The 16154-nt window shown below is 39.1% G+C and overlaps 1 long non-coding RNA gene across 10 annotated transcripts in view; it reads left to right on the plus strand.

The window, feature by feature from the left end:
- Positions 1 to 68: 68 nt before the first annotated feature.
- Positions 69 to 16154, plus strand: part of LOC147827836 (uncharacterized) — a 92082-nt gene continuing 75996 nt past the window's right edge. For 4 of the 10 annotated variants that reach the window (XR_015451590.1, XR_015451588.1, XR_015451591.1 and 1 more), the window contains exon 1: positions 472 to 622. This is a non-coding gene — a long non-coding RNA (uncharacterized LOC147827836). Of the gene's footprint in view, positions 194 to 458; positions 623 to 16154 lie in introns of those variants that run through there. The other 6 variants (XR_015451593.1, XR_015451592.1, XR_015451584.1 and 3 more) reach the window with 4 other exon arrangements.

Raw genomic sequence — 16154 nt, forward strand, 5'->3', positions numbered from 1 at the left:
AGGATGCTGGGAAATGTAGTCTCCGGACTGTTCCAAGAACCCACGCAGCGCAGGCCAAGTTGCCTCTTCACAGACACGCAGTTCACAAGCATGGTTCAGAGCTGCTCCGTTTCTCCCACCGCCCCTTCCCAATCAATGCACACCTTTACCTCCCCAGGGAAGCGGGGTCCTGGAAAACGCTTCTTGGCATGAGGTACAGTCCAACAGCAGGCTCCCTGGGGAAAGCCAGTGTCTACTCGCGGTGGGTTCGGTGGGGACGGGGATCCGTCTCGTCGGACAGGAACCTGGGACCTGAGTCCTCGCTGCTGAGCTTTCTGGGGAGGGCGGAAGTGCAGATTTCCCGCGTGTCTGCTGCTTCACTTGCTGCTGCTTCGCTCTCTGTTGACCTGGAGGATCGACCGGAAGTTTTAGTTGGTTCAGTTTCGTTTTTCAGAGTAAAGGGAGTCTAATGCAAATCACAAAGTGTACGCAGTCGATAGGTCTTTAGTCACTTGTTTAGGTTTCCTACGTACATGTATTAAAAAGTTTGTGAGAGCTACTTAAGCATACTAAGAACGGAGAGATTTTAATAGGAGAATGAAACTTGACTCCTGCCAGCAAGTGCTTTAAAAGACAATTCATGGTGAGGAAATATAAATGAGTGTTTTAAAAATTGGGATGTATAAAAAAGTCAGGGAGGGCCGGGGATTTACTTCAGTGGTTCCGGAGCCTGCCTCACAAGCGCAAGGTCCTGAGTTCGATCCCCGGTACCAAAAAAAAAAGGTCAGGGGAGCAAAACGTAAGGGTGTATCATCTTTACCTGTTATAGATTTAAAAGATGATAATTCTCAATGTTAGCAAATATGCAATTAAATAGAGGGATTCACACTGCTAGCAGAAGTGTACATAGTACAACATATTCGGAAAGCAATTTATTGATGTATATGAAGCTATAAAAGGTGAATGGCCAGAGTTTTATTTCTAAGAAACTATTTTAAGAAAATGATCACATCTATACCGAAGATTTTTTAAAAGAGATGTTTAAGGGCTGGGGATTTAGCTCAGTGGTTCCGCATCCTGCCTTGCAAGCGCAAGGTTCTGAGTTCAATCCTTGGTACAAAAAAAAAAAGAATATAATATTTGTGAAAAATTGGTAATATCCTAAATATTTTGAAAGTGATTCAGTAACTCGCAGAAATCTTCCAAGTTGGAATATTACGCAGTCATTAAGTATTTTGAACTATAATTTTAGAGACAGGAAAATTAATAAATATAGATTCTTTGACTTTTGATGGGGTTATATTCTTATAAACCTATTGCAAACTGAAAATAACGTACATATAGAATACATTTAGCACAAATGATTCCTTATGATAGTTTGATTTACAATTTTGCGACTATTATGGTGTGAGAGGGATATGCATTCAGTAGAAATGTACTTTGAAATTTGATCTTTTTCTTATTTAACAATATGCTGTAGGATAATCTTTGCAATGCTGGGCAGCCTCAGGGAACTGCGGTTCTCAATCAGAAATTGATGGCCCTGTAGCTGTAGCATTCCTACCATCCAGCAATTAATTTTGGTTCAATGCTTTGTATGTTCTTCAAGTCCATTGTGCTTTCAGCTGTGTGATTAATGGTGAGTACTCATACAACCATTCTGCTTTTCACTTTCAGTATGGTATGGAATAAATTACATAAGATATGTAACACTTTATTACAAAATAGCCATCGTCATAAAGAAGAATGAAACCATGTTATTTGCCAGAAAATGGATAGAACTAGAGACCATCATGTTAAGTGAAATAAGCCAGACTCAGAAAGTTAAATTTTTTTCAGAAAGTTAAATATTGGTGTCTTCTCTTATGTGAGAAATCTAAAAAATAAACAGGCATATCAATAAATGAATGAAAGACGAGATGATGGGAAACTAGAAGGTAAACTTTTGGAGATGGGGAAGGAGGGGAGTAATGACACTGAAAATGATCAAGATATGTTGTAACCATGAAACAGTTTCCCAAGGTGAACCTCATTAATCTGTATTTCTAACATACACTAATAAAAAAGCCAAATAAATAAATAGACAAAATAGGCTTTGTGTTAGATAATTTTGCCTAACTGTAGGCTAATGTAATTGTTCTGAATGCATTTAAGTTAGGTAAGACTAATAACGTTCAGTAGGTTACGTATATTAAATGCACTTTTGACTTATGATACTTTTCAATTTATGATGAATTAATCAGGATTAACCGCATCATAAGTCCAGGAACATGTCTATATATAACCTATGGAGCATCATAGCTAAGCCTAGGTTACCTTAAACATGTTCAGAACAATTACATTAGCCTGCAGTTGGACAAAGTCATCTAACACAAAGCCTACTTTATAATAAAATATTTAATATCTCACATACGCTATTGAATACTGAAGGTGAAGAAGGGTTGTATAGATGCTTTTGCAGCATCATAAAGGTGAAAAATTATCTAAGTCGAACCATTATAATTTGGGGATGGTGTGTGTGTGTATGCATGTGTGGTTATAATTCTGTTAAATGATATAATTTCTGCTTGGAGGAATCGTAGGCTAGTGGAAGATTCAGACCAGTAAGTACGAACACACTATTTTATTTTATTATTTATTTTATTTATTTATTTATTTATTTATTTATTTATTTATTTTTCCAGTACCAGGGATTGAACTCAGGAGCTTGCAGTTGTGAGGTAGGCGTGGTGCCACTGAGCTAAATCCTCGGCCCAGGAAGACACTATTTTAAAGTAATGATTATGAAAAAAATTGGTCTGCTTATATATTAATACATGCTAATTATTATTTATATTGCTATAAAATTCTCTCTCCAGCACACATACATTGTTGATTATTCACCTGACCAAAGTTGAGCCAATTATGTTGTCTTTTGTGGAAGTGACAATTAGATTCAAGGATTCTTAGTCATCTAATGATGCTGGCTAAAACTATGTAGCAAGTGTGCTCAGGAGCCAGGGAGAACTATATTTTACTAAATGTGCCAGAGAAGTATAGTGAGAGAGGAGCAGGGAGAGCAGATGGAGTGAGACTAGATTGTATTCAGCTAACAGATGTATCTCTTCCCTGAGGCCTCCCTAATGCTCCTATGTGTTTCACACTCTCCATTGTTGCTGTTATTTGTACAGTTAGGGTCTTAATTTCTAAAAATATTCTCATAAAGTTTTAAATATTTTCTCATAAGTTTGTTGAGAGGAATAAACAAGCTAGTGGATGTAAATACTTAGCACAGGACCTAGCAAACAATTATCATTAATAATGCCTCATGATTTTACTTAATATTGGGAGATAATTCTCCACAGGTCTTTCATGTTTCTACATTTCTTACAAGTAGACACTTTCTTTGCCTTTTGTTTTGGACTCTTTAAAGGAAGTATGAGCAATCAACAAGCTGGAAATACAGCATTCTCCTCTGGAGTAGAAGGCCTCATGCTTATTGCCTATTAGAACCCTAGCTCAGGGTTCCACTCTGTAATGCAAGCCATTGCATGCTCAGGCATCCACCTGGGCACATATGTACCACACTCATGATACTCAGGGCCAAAGAGAACTGATACAGATATGTTGCTGCTCTTGCTGCGTATGTCACCAGCAATTGCATCTTTTGTTTCTGGCCAAGGAGTTTCATATCTTTTATTAGCATCCATGCAGTTATGATAGGCTAATGCAATAGCTTGCAAGTATGGTAAGATATTAGTTTTTCAATTTCATTCACAGAAATATCTGAGTGCCAGATAGGCTTAAGGAGAAATGTTGTGAGAAATGTAAAGAAAAATAATTCAGTCCAACAACTATTTGAGTTCCTACTATGTGCAAAGAGTTTTGCTAGGATATGTAAGAATTGCAAGAATATCTGCTCACCAAGAACTTGTAATAAAACTGGGAAAATAAAACAAAAATAACTAACAGCATTCCATACAAAGCACTAACATATTAGTGTTATATAAATGTTAAAAAAATCCTTTAGTTTATTTGAGAGTGAGACACTCTTTGTTCATAATTATCAAGAAATGATAGGATTTGCACATATATATATATTTTTTTGGTACTGGGGATTGAACTCAGGTCCTTGCGCTTCCGAGGCAGGTGACGGAACCACTGAGCTAAATCCCCGGCCCTTTGCATATATTTTTAAAGGTTTCTATTAGGGAGAGATTGTAGGGCAAGAGGTCCAGAAGAGGGTCGGAGTAAGCAAGCACACTTTTCTAATCTTCTTGTTCCTTCATATGCATGGCCTTTGCATATGGTGCTTTCTTAACTTGGAGCACATTTTTTTTTTTCTTAGCCTATTCCTTCGTATCCTTTGGATCCTTCTCCCATCACACACAACATGAAAATTTGGTGCCATTGTTATGGACACCTATAGCAACCCAACTTTCCCATGTCTCTGAGCGTACTTGTAACCACCATGATGGTAGAGACCACACCTATCTTAGTTACTTTCTTTTCACTTGGAAAGGTCAAGAGTTTTATTTTGATGGTTTCAGTCCATGGTTGGCTGGCTCTAAGGAAGTAAGGGCATGGTGGAAGGGTCTAGAAAAGGAAAGGTGATCACATTTTGGTGTTCAGGAAGCAGAGAGTGAAGGGAGAAGATAGGGAGAGAGATATACCTTCTGGGCCATGCCCCAGTGGCTCCCTTTTCCCAACACCACCTGCTAACAGAACATTCAGCTTTGAATTCTGTGGATTACCCACTGATGAGTATAGTGCTCCCATGATCCAGTCACCCTCCAAAACCCTCACCTCTGAACATGAGAGGCTTTTGGGGAACATTCTAGATCGAAATTATAACATCTGTGCTGTGTCTATAGCATTTAATATAATACCTGGCCCATAACAATCCTTTGGTAAATATGTGTTGAGTGAATGGCTGAATGTTCAAAATATGGACCTAGTTTGGTGGAAAACCTGGTAGACTAGGGCAAAGGAGTTATGTGGAGATTGGATGGAAATGGGGGAGATAAAACAAGAAACAAAAAACTGAATAAAAAAGGCTCAGGAATTTCATACAGTAGACTCATAGGAGACTTTAAAAGTTTTGGAACCAAAATGGGTAAAAGTCAGTTTGAGTTCCTTTCCAGAAAATAACTGCTAGTACAGGCAAATTAATCACTTCTCCCGGTGTTGAGGTAGCCTGGCCATGAGAAACACAGCCACTCTGAAAGCAGCCTAATTTATCCATATCTCAGAGGCCAGTGGGGTACAAGGATAGTGAATCCTTGTTTTTTTGTTGTGAAGGACTTTTTGTTGTTATTATTTTTATTTGTATAAACTGCAAATTTAAACATACCTTATTCTTTATAACCATATGTAGGAAGCCATTATTTATTTTCCTACTTTCAATTAATTTAAGATAAACTACTGTTACAGTTTGTGTCTAGATGTCCCCCTAAAGCCTCATGTGGTCAAAGGTGGGACTTTTCAGTGGAAGTTGTGTCTGGAGTGTGTGATGATGAGATTAAGGGTGTGATGCTGGGATCAAGGATGTGTGATTACTAAATTAGTCCATTGATTGGTTTGGCCTAGTTCTGAGTGTGAAAAATGGGAAGGCCCACTCTGGGTGTGAGTACTACCCACTTTAAGGGGGGTATGCTGGATAGAATATAAGGGAGAGAAAGAGCGCTGTTTTTGCTGCTGATTCACTGTTTTAGTGCCTTCTGCCTGTCATGAACTGTTTCTCCTCTGCAATGCCCCTCTGCCATGCCACTCTGCCTTGGAGCCAGCCAACTTTGGACTGAAACCTCTACAAACTGTGAGCCGAAATAAACCTTTCCTCCTTTAACTTTGGCTGTTGAGTATTTTGTCTCAGCAATGAGAAAAGTAACTAATACAACTACCACTAGTGAGTGGGAGAAAAGCAATGCTGATCCAGTTGATAAATTTCCCCTGAAGGCAAAGATACTTGCCACTTTCTTTGGTGGGGTACCAGTTTCATCTCTAGTGATGACTCAGTTTCTTTACGCGTTTGAAATGCCCAAATTCTTTCAAGGACTCAGTACTTTTTTCTGATGCCTAAATGCCTAGGAACCCAGTTGCAATTGCATAAGATGGCCTGAGTCCACCAGCATTGGGACTGTAGCTCAGGTGCCTTCAGGAAAAAGGATGCATCTTGGACTACTGACATTTGTCAGTCTTTTTTCTCGGAAGAGGTGATGTGGAAGAATCCCAATGTGTTTTTTCAAGTGGGTAAATGAAGCATTATGAAGCAGTCAGCTCTGGACCTTATGCGTTTAATTTTCTTTTTTCTTTTACTTGGAGTTCTTGCCACTAGAGGGAGTATGTAGAAAAGAATTGAGAGCAGTTCTTTGTTCTTATTTCTGAAGCTGATTTTAAAGATTTTGTGTAATCTCCGAGTCAGAGGAGCCCATTGCTACAAAAGCTTGGGTGGCTTTATGTTAATATCACATTTTTTTTTTCTTGACTTAACAATGACCACTACTATCGGCCTCCTGCAAATCTGGGGAAAACTTTTTTTTCCTGATTGTAGTAAGAGGCCAAAAATGACACCCAACTACAAATTTGCCAATTACAATGAATTAAAGGAAAGAATGATTAAAGAAGAAAGCTGCCTGTCAAAATATTATATACTTTGCAATTCTACATTGTATCTTGGTGTCTTTCATTTATTTTTCATTCATTCTTCCAAAGAATCTGTATTGAGCATGATTAATGGTGCTAGGCAATGTGATAGGCCATGAAGATATGAATATAAAATACAGTCATTTTTTTTGAAGCAAAACCTTTACTGGTACATTTTAGATATACATAATGATAACATTCATCATAGGGAATTTGTGCCTGTATATAGTTCTTGCTTCTTATTTTTCCCATTCCTCTCTTCTTGTGACCCCTCTTCCCCTCCTTATTTACAAAACCATTGTTTCCATTTTTTCCTTTTATTCTCTTTTTTTTTCCTTGTCCTCCTCCCCCTCCCTGTTTCTCTTCTCATTTGAACATTTTCTTCCCATTTCCCAATATTTATTATACATTTTGGTCCTTATTTCCACTTTTGGTTTCTCATACCAGAGAATGCCATATTTAAACACTTAAGAGTATGGTCTCAAGGTGCATCCATTTAGCTAGAAATGTCCCAAGCTTATCCTTTATGGCAGAGTAGTACTCCATTGTGTAAAAAAAAAAAACTTAATCCATTCTTCGGTTGATAGGCATTTGGGCTGTTTCCAAGATTTAGCTATTACAAACTGTGCTGCTATAAACGTGGATGTACATATATAGCTGTGGTATGATGCTTTGAATTCTGTTTTTTTTTTTTTTTTTTGATGCCTTTAATTCTTTTGGGAAGATACCAAGAAAGGGAAAGCTGGGTCAAATGAAACTTCTAGTTTTAGTTTTTTGAGAAATCTCCACGCTGATTTCCACAGTGGTTGCACCAGTCTACACTCCCACCAGTAGTGGAAAAGGATACCTCTTCCCCCACAGCCCCTCAAGCATTTGTTATTGGTTGATTTCTTGATAGCAGCCATTCTTTCTGGAGTGAGATGGAATCTGTGTTGTTTTCATCTGCATCTCTCGAATGACCAGTGATGTTGAACATTTTTTCATATATTTATTTGCTGTTTGTACTTCTTCATCTGAGAAATGTCTGTTCATTTCAGATGCCCATTTTTGGATTGGGTCTTTAAATTTGGAGGGGTCTGATTTTTTTTGAGTTCTTTGTATTTTAGATGTTAGTTCTTTGTCTGAGGAACAGCTGGCAAAATTTTTTTCTCACACTGTGGGTTGTCTTTTCACGCTGTTGCTGTGCAGGAGCTTTTTTTTTTTTTTTTTCTTTCTTTCCAGTATCAGGAATTGAACTCAGGACCTTGTGCTTGTGAGGCAGGCACAGTGCCACTGAGCTAAATCCGCAGCCTTGTACAAAATCTTTTTAATAAAATGAGATCCCAGTTGTTGATTCTTTGTGATATTTCCTGTGTGATCCTGGTTTGGTTAAAATGTTTTCTTACACCAATGTCTTGAAGAGTTCTACTTATTCTGTCTTCCAGCAGATTTAGTGTTTCTGTTTTAATATTTAGATCTTTAATCCATTTCAATTTTAATTTAGTGCATGATGAAAGATGTGGGTCTAGTTTTAATCTTCAGCGAGTGGAAAGCCAGTTTTTCAAGCATCATTTATTAAAGAGGCTATCTTTCTTCCAATGAAGCTGTTTGGCTCCTTTGTCAAAGATAAAGTGACTGAGTATGTCTGGAGATGTTTCTGCCTCTTCTAATCTGTTCCATTGATCCTCAGGTCTATACTTTTACCAGTACCATGCTGTTTTTATCACAGTAGCTTTGTAATATAATTTCAAGTTGGGATTATAATGCCTTCTGCCTTGCCTTTGTTGCCCAGAATTGCTTTTGTATTCTAGATCTCTTCTGGTTCCAAATGAATTTTAGGATTGTTTTCTCTAATTCTGTGAGATGTGTTATTGGTATTTTTTTTTTTTTTTGGTACTGGGGATCGAACTTGGGACCTTGCACTTGCGAGGCAGGTGGCAGAACCACTGAGCTAAATCCCCGGCCGTGCTATTGGTATTTTGATTGGGATTGCATTAAATCTATATAACAGTTTTGGAAGTATGGCCATTTTCACTATATTGGTTCTTCCTGCCCAAGAACAAGGAATATCTTGGGCCGGGGATTTAGCTTAATGGTTCTGCTACCTGCCTTGCAAGCGCAAGGTCCTGAGTTCAAGCCCCGGTACCACAAGGAATATGTTTCCATTTTCTGATATTCTATTTGATCTCCTTTTTCAGAATGTAGTTTTCCATGTAAAGGTCTTTTACTTCCTCTGTTAGTTTGATTCCTAGGTATTTAATTTATTTTGGTGCTATTGTAAAAGTTGTGGTTTCCCTAGTTTCTCCCTCAGTGAGTTTGTTATTTGTGTACAGAAATACTATTGATTTTTGAGTGTTGACTTTGTATCCAGCTATACTCCTGAATTTGGTTATTAAATCTAGAAGTGTTTTGGTGGAATTTTTGGGGTCTTCTATGTAGAATATCATGTCATCCACAAATAATGATAATTTAACTTCTCCCTTTCCTATCTTTATTCCATTTATTTCTTTTTCATGTCTAATTGCTCTGGCTAATGTTTCCAGAACTATATTGAATAAAAGTGATGATAGTAGACATTTTAGAGTGGAAGCTTTCAGTTTTTGTCCATTTAATATGATGTTGGCTGTTGGTTTGTCATAGATGGTTTTTATTAGGTTGAGATAAAGACCAATAAGATACAGTCATGTCCTCAGGTTGCTGTCAGTTTAATTGTAATAAATACTATGACAGTGGAAAGTATAGGCTGCCATGAGAATTCATAAGATAGGCTTATAGTACCCCTAAACAGGGAGCCCTGGGAAGGCTTTACTTTGGAGGGATAAATAGAAGGTAATTTAATTAAGTGGATTTGATGGATGAGGTGTGGGACATGTTTGGCGCAGAAAGTAATAGTACTTACAAAAGCTGGGAAATATGTGTGAGAGAGTCTGGTTCATTTGGGTATAGAGAGAATGGCTGAAGCAGTGGGTTGAGGGCAGATTGAGAAGATGAGGTTGGAAAAGGTAAGTCTGCCCTGAGGGTTTCTTTTACTTTATCAGTGGGTGAGACGAATCACTGAAGCTCAGTAGCCTGGGGAGTCTCAGACTTTGCCTGCTCAGTCCTCTTTGGGCTTTTCTCTTAGCAGTCAGAGCCGTGTATTTTACTTGGGTACCCTGTCCTAGACACTGACATAGGTGATCTTAGAGATTCCTTCCTTTCTTCCTCCAGTCCTTGTGCTTGCACAGCAGGCGGCGAAACCCCTGAGCTAAATCCCCACCCCCGATTCCTTCCTTTCTTGACCAGGGTAACTTTCACCTAACAGAGCATATTGTTCTAATTCAAGATACTTGAACTGTGAGGCTTCCTCACTGTGCTGGTTGGCTAACTTGGACCCCCAGGAACCTACCTGGGAAATTGAGTTTTGAGATGTCAACTCTGGAACCCAATTTCTGCACTGGGGTATAGGGGAGCTAGAAAATCTCACCAAAGCCTCATCACGGTTGGTGTCCTTCCCATCCCTCCAAGGCAGGGCAGGTCTTCCCCCATCCTCAAAAAGGTAATATATAGGTGCTGCTTTAGATCTTTTTGGAGCTTGTTCATATATAATAGCTTGTTTGAGCTACTTGGTAACTCCATGAGCTGAGTATCATTGCTTCTCTTTAACAGATGGGAAAACAGATTAAGAAAGCTGAAGTGACTTGTCCTAGGTTCCAGTGGAAGTGGTGAAACTCAGAATTAAACACGCTGCATATTATGCAGAGAAATCACCTCTGTTCCTTCCACTGCTTATTTTTATTGAGCACTACACATAAATTGTGAATTCATATGTACTCTTAGGGGTATGTCACCCAAGAGGCTATTTTGCATCTTTTTTTGTTTGTTCTAGAAAAAACATCCAGGGATAGCAAATAGGTTTTATCTAAGTCAACTTCCTTCAGTTGACATTGACTACTTGGAACAAAGCCATGAAGCTTGTAAAGCCATATCCACTATAGCAGGAAAGAATACTGTGATTGTTTGGTAATGTATGTCATGCATTCAGGAGAGGGAAGGGGCAGCACATCTACCATTTCTGGCCAATACATTCCTCTTAGGTGATTATAGTCCTGCACCAGTCATGACATTTCTGCTTCATCTCTAACATCCATTTTGCTCATTTCTTTTTATTCCTTCCTTTCCCTGCTGGAATTGTTCATGGCTATTTAATAATAGCTTCAATTTACTGAGCTTGTTCTGGGTGCTAGGCACCTCACTTACATTATTTCTAATCTTGACAATAATTCTTAAGACAGACATAAAAACAAGATTAGAGAAATTAAGTAACTTGTCCAGGTACACACAACAAATATGCTGGAATTTGATCCCTAAACTTTGCGGAAATATTTGCATTTTTATAGTGAGTAATGAGTAACTGCATATTCACTGTTTGCTTTGAATCTCACAACAGTCCCATGAACCAGTCCTCTGAGTCTACCAGAGAGCTTGAGTGCTAGCCAGAGAGGCTGACTATTTAGTGACAGGTGCAGCTCCTAACTCCTAGTGCAGGACTTCACCCTGTTACCTCTCACTCTGCGGGGGAACTCTGAACCCACATGGGAGAATTCAGGGGCCCTCGATTGATTTCACTCCTGCCATCCTTTCCCTGTTTTCAGCTCTTACTATCTAGAAGGTATTTTTTGTAATTGTTAGCGCTTTCTTTAGCCCGTTTCTTAAAAAATTTTCATGGAAGTGAAATTCACACAAAATGAACCATTTTAAAGGAATTCAGTAACAGTACTACGTTCACAATATTGTACAACTACTACCTCTAATTCTAAAATATTTCAATCACTCCAAAGTAAAACCCTTTATCTATTAAGCAGGTTTTCCCCTTTCTTTTTTCCCCATAACTCCTGGCTAATACCAGTCTAATTCTGTCTCTGTGAACTTATCTATCTGGATATTTTGTATTAATTGGACCATGCAATATATGACATTTTATATATAGCTTCTTTCACTTAGCATATATTTCAAGAGTTTATCTGTGTTGTAGCATGTATCTGTTTTATTCCTTTCTTTCCCTAAGATACTAAATATATATATATATATATATATATATATCACAATTTGTTTATCCAGTCACTTATTGATAGACATTTGGGTTTCTTCTACCTTTTGCTATTATAAATAGGGCTGGTGTGAATGTGTGTGTATATATTAGTTGAGTATCTCTTTTCAGTTCTCCAGGTATTTACCTCGGTGTGAAACTGCAGGGCCATATGGAAATTGTGTTTAACTTTTTTCTTTTTTGAAACAGGGTCTTGCTATGTAGTTCAGGCTGGCCTTAAACTCACTATGGAGCCCAGACTGACCTCCTCGAACTTGCAGCAATCCTCCTGCCTCAGCCTCCTAAGTGCTGAGATTACAGACATGCAGCACCAGACCTGGCTGTGTTTAATTTTTTGCGGGAAAACCACTTCTTTTTATTTGATCCTATTGGAGATAGGCGTACATGCTGATAATGAAGAAAACCAGCCTTTTCTTAATTGTATGATATCTGTGTTTTCAGCTTTATTTTGGAAACGTTTAAACCAGGTTTTCCAATTATAGTTAACTCCCTGTGGCAAACCCTGAAATAGAGATTTAAAGAAATAAAAGCTCTCTCTTAACACATGCATTCTGTGTGCCAAGGAAAGTGCTATGAACTTTTGAGATTTGAGCTCTAATCTCCAGGACAACACTGCATAGCAGAAATAATTATCCCCATTTTACAGATGCATTAAGTGGAAAATCTGAAAGGCTGAAGAACTTGTTCAGTGCCACACAGCTTCTAATGTTGGGATTTGAAGCTTTGAATGTTTGACTCTAGAGAACATCTTGCTGTTGTACCATGCAGCCTTTCTGAAGAACTTTCTGTGTTGCGTCTATCAGGTATATTATTGAGTTTTTGTGAGAAATGACAAGCAAGCTTTTGTTGTAGAGTTTTTCACAAGAAGAAGCATAACATTTATCAGGATTTTGATTGGCAAGTCAGAAAATCATGGAAGGGGAATATAAAATAGTAAGTATATGAGGGTGGCTCAGGAAGTCCAAAGGCAGTACTGCATCATGGTCTCAGGAAAGATTGGAAATGGGACTTGGAAAGTTTCTTGGAACCAGAACTTTCTTCATCTCTTGTCCTACTTCTTTATGTGTCTGTTGCCTTAATTTTTTATGTTATTTTTTTCTGATACTCAGTGCATGGGGCAACAAATAGCTGTGTCATGGCATCTATATTTGCATATCTCCCCTGTGCAAGAGAGCAGCCAACTGAGTCTGGAATCATTTAGTTCCAATTCTAGATTGCTGAAGAAGGGACTCTAGCTGGCCCCATTTGGATTGGTTACCCAAATTTGACTGACAGCTGGCTATGTGGCAGGACCACATTATACAGCCTGAGACTGTGTAATAGGAAGTGGATGGAGAATTCAATGTGAAAGGGATAATGTTTGCTTGTGGAAGATGTGGAGGTGACAAAGGATATTCTCTCCAGCTTTTATTATTACATGTACAAACCATGCACCAGAGAATTAGCAATGGAGAAATTAATACTTGAGGCTGCTCTAGTGAAGGTAGGAGGAGGATGTTTGTGAATCACCAGAAGTAGCCCAGGCTAGAGGACCTCTGGATAGTATGAGAGTCTCCTGAATATGGTGCTTCATCTTGAAGTGGTGGTTTTCTCTCTAGAAGCCTGAGGGAGACATTTAACACTATGTAGCTCCACAACAGCTTACAGCAATGTCAGCAGAACTGTGGACCTCTTTGAGCCTTATGTGGTCTTTAATTGGTGTATTAGGAATTCCAGACATTAGAATGAAAGAATATTTATCTAGTGACCCAATCAGCACTTAAGGCATGAACTTAGAACTACTGCAGATGGAAAGATAAGAACTTTCAAAACCAGAAGGAGCTGTTAAAGGCTAATGTGCAGAACAGGGACCCTGTGGGCCCTTCAAGAAGGATCTTAATACAAAATCAGGAGACCAGTGAGGACCTTCTAGACAGGAATGGGGCAGAAATGTGTCTTTAGACATACAGTACTTGGCCAAGGATCACAGGGTTTCACCACTGCTAAATATATCCTCCTACCCTACTGTGATGGTTACACTTGGTTTTATGTATACATATGCTTAAATTATTTTTTATAGTAGCTTGTATTGAATTCATTCCATAGATTTGGTTTGCTTATCCTCAACTTCTTGCAGCCATTGTAAGCTTCCAAATTTCAAATCTTCCAGAACAGGCAGACAGACCAGTTATACAGTTTGTCATACAAAATGCAAATCTGAATATAGCTTTATTCGGTATTCAAGGCCTTGACTGAGATACTATTTATATTGTTACCTCAAACAGATGCCAAAATGTCAATATGGTTTCTGATAAAATAACCAGCTCTTGAGTTGATGGGCACATGCAGAGGGTCTTAGTCCTCCTGGTTTAGATTATCCAGTCATTTTCCTTGGTTTACCTTTAAGCTTAGCAGCACGTTACAAAAGAGAAATTTCAGAATTTTTCTCCCTTTTGAAAGGTAGGCACTAGAAGACATTCATATCTGGCTCTTAAATATGAAGTCTGTGGCCCTGGAACAAAAGCAGTTTCTTCATAGAAAATTCCAACGAGGAGGAGCAAATCTTGGAACCAGTTTTCCCTTTGCCTACAAAATGATCAAACTATAATTATCATATTTAAGAGGTAATTGTTCCAATTGTAGAGGAATGGGATGCTCCAGCCCTTTTTCTTCTGCTGACACAAATAGAATAGCTATGAAAATGGAATGGTGCTTCCAAAACAGTTTGTTTTGAGCTAGTTCTTTTTATAGTGAATATAGGGTGAGAGAAAGGTGCTGTGTGAGCCTGCTGGCTTGTCAACCTCTGGAGCTCTGATGTCTTCATTACTGGGTCTTTTTGATACCCAACATCTGCAAACCTAGACCCAAAGTAGCACCCACATTGACTCAAGGCATAAGACTTGACACCTCTCTTGTCAGATCCTTGTACTTGGGCAAGAGGCTTGATGTTTTTCGGCTATGCCACAGGGGAAATGAAGTGGAGAATTTGGCCTGAGATGCTCTTACAGAGGCAGGTGAGGACAACAGCCCTTTAATAATAGGGTTACCAGGACAGAAAGAGGAAAGAAGGAAGGAAAATATTACTGAGCAATAACTATGTTCTAGGCACTGTGGCAGGGCATTTTCCCATGTGGCATTTCAGTTAAGTAGCAGGATTCCAGCTATTTGGAATACAGTGGCCTGAAGAGATGGGGTAGTGTTTGGAAGTCAGCCAGGTAAGCAGACCTTTGTGGCTGTGCTGAGATCCTGAGCTTCAGTCCTTGGCTTTCTGCCTCTGGAGTTGAAAAATAGGAAAAACCTGTCAGAGTAGCAGGATAGAACCAAGGCAGATGCCAATCTTGAGAGCCACTCGTGAGCAGTTGTGGAGAGCTTAGACAAAATGGTGGTAAGGAGGAGAATCAGGAGAGTTCAGAAATTTATTTTCCTCCCTCCAGTTAGAGTGCACTGTGGAAGAGGTAGAGGAATGGGCTTGAGAATGGTGAGAAATGAAGCAGAAATAAGACTGAAGGAATTTTTATGTTGCACTGAGAAGTTTGGACTTTCACTAAGAACTCTAGGTGGATAATTGTATCTTTTTTTTTTCTTTTGGTTGTTTGAGACAGGGTTTGGTGTTGTATTTCAGACTGGCCCTGAACTCACTATGTAGCCCAGGCTAGCCTCTAACTCTCAGTGATCCTCCTGCCTCTGCCTCCTGAGTGCTGGGATTACAGGCATGCGCCACCACTGCTGGTGATAATTGTATCTTTAAAAAGGTGATTTCTTTCAACATTGTTAGCCACCAGGGAAATGTAAATCAAAACTATATTGAGATTCCATCTTATCCCAATTAGAATGGTTATCAGTAATACAGAAGAAAATGCTAGGCAAGATGCAGGGCCAAAGGAACCCTTCTACACTGTTGGAGGGAATGTAAATTAGTATAGCCACTATGGAAATCAGTATGAAGATCCCTCAAAAAACTTAAAATAGAACTGGCAGGTAAAAGGGCTGAAAACCAAGACCAGACCAGGCCACAACAAGCCTTTATTAGGGGAACAGATCTGCCAGGCTGTCTCTGAACAAAGGAGAGACAAAAGCAATATGGCTGGGGCAGGGAGAGTCTTTTATAGAGACTGGGGTGGGGTTTGTAGGGGCCGAGGTGGGGTTGAGTGAGGTAGTGACTAGGGAATGGAGGAGCCCGTGACGTCACTAGGTGGTAGGAGGTGAGCGAGTATTAGGTTACTTTCTAGGTGAGAACAGGGGCATGCTGGGAAGAAGGGTTTATTCTTTGGTGGGAGCAACCATCTTGGCATGATGTCACACAGGGGAGGGGACAAGGCAGGATAGGAAGAGGGCAGCTACTATACATAATAGCTGCTGAGGTAGTGGGAGACCTATCAAGAACTACCTTGAGATCCAGCTATTACCAGTCCCTGGTATATACCTAAAGGAATTAAAGTCACCACAGTATAAGGATACCTGCATACCCATGTTTATTATGACACAATTTATAATAGCCAAAATATGGAAC

The sequence above is a fragment of the Heterocephalus glaber genome, unplaced genomic scaffold, assembly GCF_053883595.1.
Source record: "Heterocephalus glaber isolate CG9 unplaced genomic scaffold, H.glaber_assembly_v1.0 deba00001429, whole genome shotgun sequence".
Taxonomy (NCBI): Eukaryota; Metazoa; Chordata; class Mammalia; order Rodentia; family Bathyergidae; genus Heterocephalus; species Heterocephalus glaber.